Raw genomic sequence first — 8703 nt, 5'->3', positions numbered from 1 at the left:
TCCTAGTGATGAGTTACATATTACTCACCAATGATATTTTACATTGATTGTAGAGGTTAAACTCACAACCTCTTAGTATGTGATTCTCCTTACCAACTGAGTCAACCTTCATTAGTGTTGGATAGCGATGAATACGGGTTGGATTGAACTTTGTTTGTTCTAATCCATTATCCAATCCGTTCAAACTTTAGTGAGTAAAGTTCATCGTCCAACCCAAAATTTCAAAATCAAACCAAACAAAATCGATCTGTTCATTTATGAGTTGGGTTAGGTTGAGTTTGTGAGTTGAGTTTCAAATAAAAAATATTTTTTTCAATTATAAAAAAATAATAACACAATTCGATAAAATTACACTCATTTGTAACACTCAACTTGTATGAAACACATTATACAATGTCCATAAAATTCATCCACTTAATATTAGTAGACAATTTCACAAAACACCTTATTTTAATAAAATATGTATCGTGAAAATGATATAAAATGAAATCAGATACAATAATTAATCTTAGAATTATTTAAGTTCATGGTCTAGTAGTAATAGTGTTGATGTTAAATAGATATATTTTTTGGAAAAATTGTGATTAGTACTGATTATTGTGAATTGAGTTGGACATACCCGTAAATAAGCGAGTTTAAATAATTTATGAGTTTGTTCAATTTGAATCAATATATTTGCAGGTTAACTCACATCAATGAACACCTTATAATTGGATGTCTTCTTTTGTGGTCACAATTAATAATCCAATCGATTGGGTGGCCTAAAAACAGTCATTGTGTTTGTTTTAAAAGGAAAGAAAAGACCTATGATTAAGGCACATTTTTCACTGACCCAATCGATTGGGTGAAGTGTCAATCAATTGGCAGGAACAAAAATTTCCCCATAAATTTTCTGACAGTTCCTAAATCATCTAGCATGACTTCATGACTTCAATACATAAGCCAATATCCAAATACTCGGGGAAGAAAGAGGTCTACGCTCAATTAATCCTTTTTCATCCAAAATTTTTGTGAAAAATGTTAGGCGAATTGAGTCATAGTTCCTTAACATAAGACGAGTATTCAAAAAGCGAGCTCTACAGCTAGTATCCAAACACTATGAGAAGAAAGAGGACTATGACCAATTAATCTTCTTTCATCTATGAAAGAATATAGATTAAATTTGGTTGATTATCATATTTTAGTTCGGAAGACGAGTGTTGAAAAAGCAATCTCTACAACTAGTATCCAAATAATCGGGGAAGAAAGAGGCATACGCCCAATTAATCCTTTTTCATCCGGTTTATTTGAGAAAAATATTTTTGAAGCGCTTTGAATGAGTTTGAAAAAGAACTTGATGTTGATCAAATGTTTCCCCACTTATTTTCTAAAAGATTTATTTGGGACCTTTTCTTATAGGTATGACATGTTTGATGATATGGTTTATGACTTTTTAAGAGGCTTGAATCCATGTACTAAGGTTGAATCACCTTTTCCCTAGGATAATAATTTTCTCTTATTTCTTTCTATTTATCAATCCAGCAGTGAACACAAACCTTCCTCGTGCTTCTCTAGGTTTTTGGCTTGAGGAGGCCATGATGAAGCTTATGGAAAGAGAACTCACATAAGAAGAATGCTAGAAGAGATTAATCTTGAGGTGCAAGAAATAGTGAGAGTGCATACATATTTATAATGCGTCTTCTGACATTTAGATAGTGTATTTTTGGTAAGAAATCAATGAGGGTTGTTCTCATTGAAAATCAAATCGAAATTATTCAAAATTGAGTGCGCCAATCGATTGGTTAACGGCCCCAATGAATTGATTAATCGGGTCTTTCTTGATTTTGAATGTTCATCATCAATTATGGGATTTGATTAGCTTGCAGCATGCATTTAGCTTGGATTCGATTTGAAAATCTGTGCGTCAAGCTCTTCCAATTAATTTTCTTAAGGTGTCAATCGAATGGACTTACGTCAGTTAACCTCCTTGGTGCATTTTAGGCCTTGTGCCAAATTTTGTTGCTTTTCTACACTCCGATTAAGTTTTATTTGCACTTCATTTCTACGAAACACTTAGAAACTCCTCTTTTTGGTTAGTGGACATCATTTATCGAGATGCGCAAAATCAAAACCACCATTTTTAAAGATTAATCGAATTTTTCTGATCATTTCAATCATAAAACAATGTACTACCTCAAATATCAAAAACACATCCTAGTGATGAGTTACATATTACTCACCAATGATATTTTACATTGATTGTAGAGGTTAAACTCACAACCTCTTAGTATGTGATTCTCCTTACCAACTGAGTCAACCTTCATTAGTGTTGGATAGCGATGAATACGGGTTGGATTGAACTTTGTTTGTTCTAATCCATTATCCAATCCGTTCAAACTTTAGTGAGTAAAGTTCATCGTCCAACCCAAAATTTCAAAATCAAACCAAACAAAATCGATCTGTTCATTTATGAGTTGGGTTAGGTTGAGTTTGTGAGTTGAGTTTCAAATAAAAAATATTTTTTTTCAATTATAAAAAAATAATAACACAATTCGATAAAATTACACTCATTTGTAACACTCAACTTGTATGAAACACATTATCAATGTCCATAAAATTCATCCACTTAATATTAATAGACAATTTCACAAAACACCTTATTTTAATAAAATATATAACGTGAAAATGATATAAAATGAAAACAGATACAATAATTAATCTTAGAATTATTTAAGTTCATGGTCTAGTAGTAATAGTGTTGATGTTAAATAGATAAGTTTTTTTGTAAAACTTGTGATTAGTACTGATTATTGTGAATTGTGTTGGACATACCCGTAAATAAGCGAGTTTAAATAATTTATGAGTTTGTTCAATTTGAATCAATAAATTTGCAGGTTAACTCACATCAATGAACACCTTATAATTGGATGTCTTCTTTTGTGGTCACAATTAATAATCCAATCGATTGGGTGGACTAAAAACAGTCATTGGGTTTTTTTTAAAAGGAAAGAAAAGACCTATGTTTAAGGCACATTTTTCACTGACCCAATCGATTGTGTGAAGTGTCAATCAATTGGCAGGAACAAAAATTTCCCCATAAATTTTCCGACAGTCCCTAAATCATCTAGCATGACTTCATGACTTCAATACATAAGCCAATATCCAAATACTCGGGGAAGAAAGAGGCCTACGCTTAATTAATCCTTTTTCATCCAAATTTTTTTGTGAAAAATATTAGGCGAATTGAGTCATAGTTCCTTAACATAAGACGAGTATTCAAAAAGTGAGCTCTACAACTAGTATCCAAACACTATGAGAAGAAAGAGGCCTATGACCAATTAATCTTCTTTCATCTATGAAAGAATAGAATAAATTTGGTTGATTATCATATTTTATTTCGGAAGACGAGTGTTGAAAAAGCAATCTCTACAACTAGTATCCAAATAATCGGGGAAGAAAGAGGCATACGCCCAATTAATCCTTTTTCATCCGGTTTATTTGAGAAAAAAAATTTTGAAGCGCTTTGAATGAGTTTGAAAAAGAACTTGATGTTGATCAAATGTTTCCCCACTTATTTTCTAAAAGATTTATTTGGGACCTTTTCTTATAGGTATGACATGTTTGATGATATGGTTTATGACTTTTTAAGAGGCTTGAATCCATGTACTAAGGTTCAATCACCTTCTTCCCTAGGATAATAATTTTCTCTTATTTCTTTCTATTTATCAATCCAGCAGTGAACACAAACCGTCCTCGTGCTTCTCTAGGTTTTTGGCTTGAGGAGGCCACGATGAAGCTTATGGAAAGAGAACTCACATAAGAAGAATGCTAGAAGAGATTATTCTTGAGGTGCAAGAAATAGTGAGAGTGCATACATATTTATAATGCATCTTCTGACATTTAGATAGTGTATTTTTGGTAAGAAATCAATGAGGGTTGTTCTCATTGAAAATCAAATCGAAATTATTCAAAATTGAGTGCGCCAATCGATTGGTTAACGACCCCAATGAATTGATTAATCGGGTCTTTCTTGATTTTGAATGTTCATCATCAATTATGGGATTTGATTAGCTTGCAGCATGCATTTAGCTTGGATTCGATTTGAAAATCTGTGCGTCAAGCTCTTCCAATTAATTTTCTTAAGGTGTCAATCGAATGGACTTACGTCAGTTAACCTCCTTGGTGCATTTTAGGCCTTGTGCCAAATTTTGTTGCTTTTCTACACTCCGATTAAGTTTTATTTGCACTTCATTTCTACGAAACACTTAGAAACTCCTCTTTTTGGTTAGTGGACATCATTTATCGAGATGCGCAAAATCAAAACCACCATTTTTAAAGATTAATCGAATTTTTCTGATCATTTCAATCATAAAACAATGTACTACCTCAAATATCAAAAACACATCCTAGTGATGAGTTACATATTACTCACCAATGATATTTTACATTGATTGTAGAGGTTGAACTCACAACCTCTTAGTATGTGATTCTCCTTACCAACTGAGTCAACCTTCATTAGTGTTGGATAGCGATGAATACGGGTTGGATTGAACTTTGTTTGTTCTAATCCATTATCCAATCCGTTCAAACTTTAGTGAGTAAAGTTCATCGTCCAACCCAAAATTTCAAAATCAAACCAAACAAAATCGATCTGTTCATTTATGAGTTGGGTTAGGTTTAGTTTGTGAGTTGAGTTTCAAATAAAAAATATTTTTTTTCAATTATAAAAAAATAATAACACAATTCGATAAAATTACACTCATTTGTAACACTCAACTTGTATGAAACACATTATCTAATGTCCATAAAATTCATCCACTTAATATTAATAGACAATTTCACAAAACACCTTATTTTAATAAAATATATAACGTGAAAATGATATAAAATGAAAACAGATACAATAATTAATCTTAGAATTATTTAAGTTCATGGTCTAGTAGTAATAGTGTTGATGTTAAATAGATAAGTTTTTTTGTAAAACTTGTGATTAGTACTGATTATTGTGAATTGTGTTGGACATACCCGTAAATAAGCGAGTTTAAATAATTTATGAGTTTGTTCAATTTGAATCAATAAATTTGCAGGTTAACTCACATCAATGAACACCTTATAATTGGATGTCTTCTTTTGTGGTCACAATTAATAATCCAATCGATTGGGTGGACTAAAAACAGTCATTGGGTTTTTTTAAAAGGAAAGAAAAGACCTATGTTTAAGGCACATTTTTCACTGACCCAATCGATTGGGTGAAGTGTCAATCAATTGGCAGGAACAAAAATTTCCCCATAAATTTTCTGACAGTTCCTAAATCATCTAGCATGACTTCATGACTTCAATACATAAGCCAATATCCAAATACTCGGGGAAGAAAGAGGCCTACGCTCAATTAATCCTTTTTCATCCAAATTTTTTGTGAAAAATGTTAGGCGAATTGAGTCATAGTTCCTTAACATAAGACGAGTATTCAAAAAGCGAGCTCTACAACTAGTATCCAAACACTATGAGAAGAAAGAGGCCTATGACCAATTAATCTTCTTTCATCTATGAAAGAATAGAATAAATTTGGTTGATTATCATATTTTATTTCGGAAGACGAGTGTTGAAAAAGCAATCTCTACAACTAGTATCCAAATAATCGGGGAAGAAAGAGGCATACGCCCAATTAATCCTTTTTCATCCGGTTTATTTGAGAAAAAATTTTTGAAGCGCTTTGAATGAGTTTGAAAAAGAACTTGATGTTGATCAAATGTTTCCCCACTTATTTTCTAAAAGATTTATTTGGGACCTTTTCTTATAGGTATGACATGTTTGATGATATGGTTTATGACTTTTTAAGAGGCTTGAATCCATGTACTAAGGTTGAATCACCTTCTTCCCTAGGATAATAATTTTCTCTTATTTCTTTCTATTTATCAATCCAGCAGTGAACACAAACCTTCCTCGTGCTTCTCTAGGTTTTTGGCTTGAGGAGGCCATGATGAAGCTTATGGAAAGAGAACTCACATAAGAAGAATGCTAGAAGAGATTAATCTTGAGGTGCAAGAAATAGTGAGAGTGCATACATATTTATAATGCGTCTTCTGACATTTAGATAGTGTATTTTGGTAAGAAATCAATGAGGGTTGTTCTCATTGAAAATCAAATCGAAATTATTCAAAATTGAGTGCGCCAATCGATTGGTTAACGGCCCCAATGAATTGATTAATCGGGTCTTTCTTGATTTTGAATGTTCATCATCAATTATGGGATTTGATTAGCTTGCAGCATGCATTTAGCTTGGATTCGATTTGAAAATCTGTGCGTCAAGCTCTTCCAATTAATTTTCTTAAGGTGTCAATCGAATGGACTTACGTCAGTTAACCTCCTTGGTGCATTTTAGGCCTTGTGCCAAATTTTGTTGCTTTTCTACACTCCGATTAAGTTTTATTTGCACTTCATTTCTACGAAACACTTAGAAACTCCTCTTTTTGGTTAGTGGACATCATTTATCGAGATGCGCAAAATCAAAACCACCATTTTTAAAGATTAATCGAATTTTTCTGATCATTTCAATCATAAAACAATGTACTACCTCAAATATCAAAAACACATCCTAGTGATGAGTTACATATTACTCACCAATGATATTTTACATTGATTGTAGAGGTTAAACTCACAACCTCTTAGTATGTGATTCTCCTTACCAACTGAGTCAACCTTCATTAGTGTTAGATAGCGATGAATACGGGTTGGATTGAACTTTGTTTGTTCTAATCCATTATCCAATCCGTTCAAACTTTAGTGAGTAAAGTTCATCGTCCAACCCAAAATTTCAAAATCAAGCCAAACAAAATCGATTTGTTCATTTATGAGTTGGGTTAGGTTGAGTTTGTGAGTTGAGTTTCAAATAAAAAATATTTTTTATTATAAAAAAATAATACTCAACTTGTATGAAACACATTATACAATGTCCATTAAATTCATCCACTTAATATTAGTAGACAATTTCACAAAACACCTTATTTTAATAAAATATATAACGTGAAAATGATATAAAATGAAATCAGATACAATAATTAATCTTAGAATTAATTAAGTTCATGGTCTAGTAGTAATAGTGTTGATGATAAATAGATATATTTTTTTGTAAAAATTGTGATTAGTACTGATTATTGTGAATTGAGTTGGACATACCCGTAAATAAGCGAGTTTAAATAATTTATGAGTTTGTTCAATTTGAATCAATAAATTTGCAGGTTAACTCACATCAATGAACACCTTATAATTGGATGTCTTCTTTTGTGGTCACAATTAATAATCCAATCGATTGGGTGGCCTAAAAACAGTCATTGGGTTTGTTTTAAAAGGAAAGAAAAGACCTATGTTTAAGGCACATTTTTCACTGACCCAATCGATTGGGTGAAGTGTCAATCAATTGGCAGGAACAAAAATTTCCCCATAAATTTTCTGACAGTTCCTAAATCATCTAGCATGACTTCATGACTTCAATACATAAGCCAATATCCAAATACTCGGGGAAGAAAGAGGCCTACGCTCAATTAATCCTTTTTCATCCAAATTTTTTGTGAAAAATGTTAGGCGAATTGAGTCATAGTTCCTTAACATAAGACGAGTATTCAAAAAGCGAGCTCTACAGCTAGTATCCAAACACTATGAGAAGAAAGAGGCCTATGACCAATTAATCTTCTTTCATCTATGAAAGAATAGAATAAATTTGGTTGATTATCATATTTTATTTCGGAAGACGAGTGTTGAAAAAGCAATCTCTACAACTAGTATCCAAATAATCGGGGAAGAAAGAGGCATACGCCCAATTAATCCTTTTTCATCCGGTTTATTTGAGAAAAATATTTTTGAAGCGCTTTGAATGAGTTTGAAAAAGAACTTGATGTTGATCAAATGTTTCCCCACTTATTTTCTAAAAGATTTATTTGGGACCTTTTCTTATAGGTATGACATGTTTGATGATATGGTTTATGACTTTTTAAGAGGCTTGAATCCATGTACTAAGGTTCAATCACCTTCTTCCCTAGGATAATAATTTTCTCTTATTTCTTTCTATTTATCAATCCAGCAGTGAACACAAACCTTCCTCGTGCTTCTCTAGGTTTTTGGCTTGAGGAGGCCATGATGAAGCTTATGGAAAGAGAACTCACATAAGAAGAATGCTAGAAGAGATTAATCTTGAGGTGCAAGAAATAGTGAGAGTGCATACATATTTATAATGCGTCTTCTGACATTTAGATAGTGTATTTTTGGTAAGAAATCAATGAGGGTTGTTCTCATTGAAAATCAAATCGAAATTATTCAAAATTGAGTGCGCCAATCGATTGGTTAACGGCCCCAATGAATTGATTAATCGGGTCTTTCTTGATTTTGAATGTTCATCATCAATTATGGGATTTGATTAGCTTGCAGCATGCATTTAGCTTGGATTCGATTTGAAAATCTGTGCGTCAAGCTCTTCCAATTAATTTTCTTAAGGTGTCAATCGAATGGACTTACGTCAGTTAACCTCCTTTGTGCATTTTAGGCCTTGTGCTAAATTTTGTTGCTTTTCTACACTCCGATTAAGTTTTATTTGCACTTCATTTCTACGAAACACTTAGAAACTCCTCTTTTTGGTTAGTGGACATCATTTATCGAGATGCGCAAAATCAAAACCACCATTTTTAAAGATTAATCGAATTTTTCTGATCATTTCAATCATAAAACAATGTA

The sequence above is a fragment of the Lathyrus oleraceus genome, chromosome 5 (genome assembly GCF_024323335.1).
Source record: "Lathyrus oleraceus cultivar Zhongwan6 chromosome 5, CAAS_Psat_ZW6_1.0, whole genome shotgun sequence".
Taxonomy (NCBI): Eukaryota; Viridiplantae; Streptophyta; class Magnoliopsida; order Fabales; family Fabaceae; genus Lathyrus; species Lathyrus oleraceus.
The sequence above is the reverse complement of the archived record's forward strand: the minus strand, read 5'-3'. Positions refer to the sequence as shown.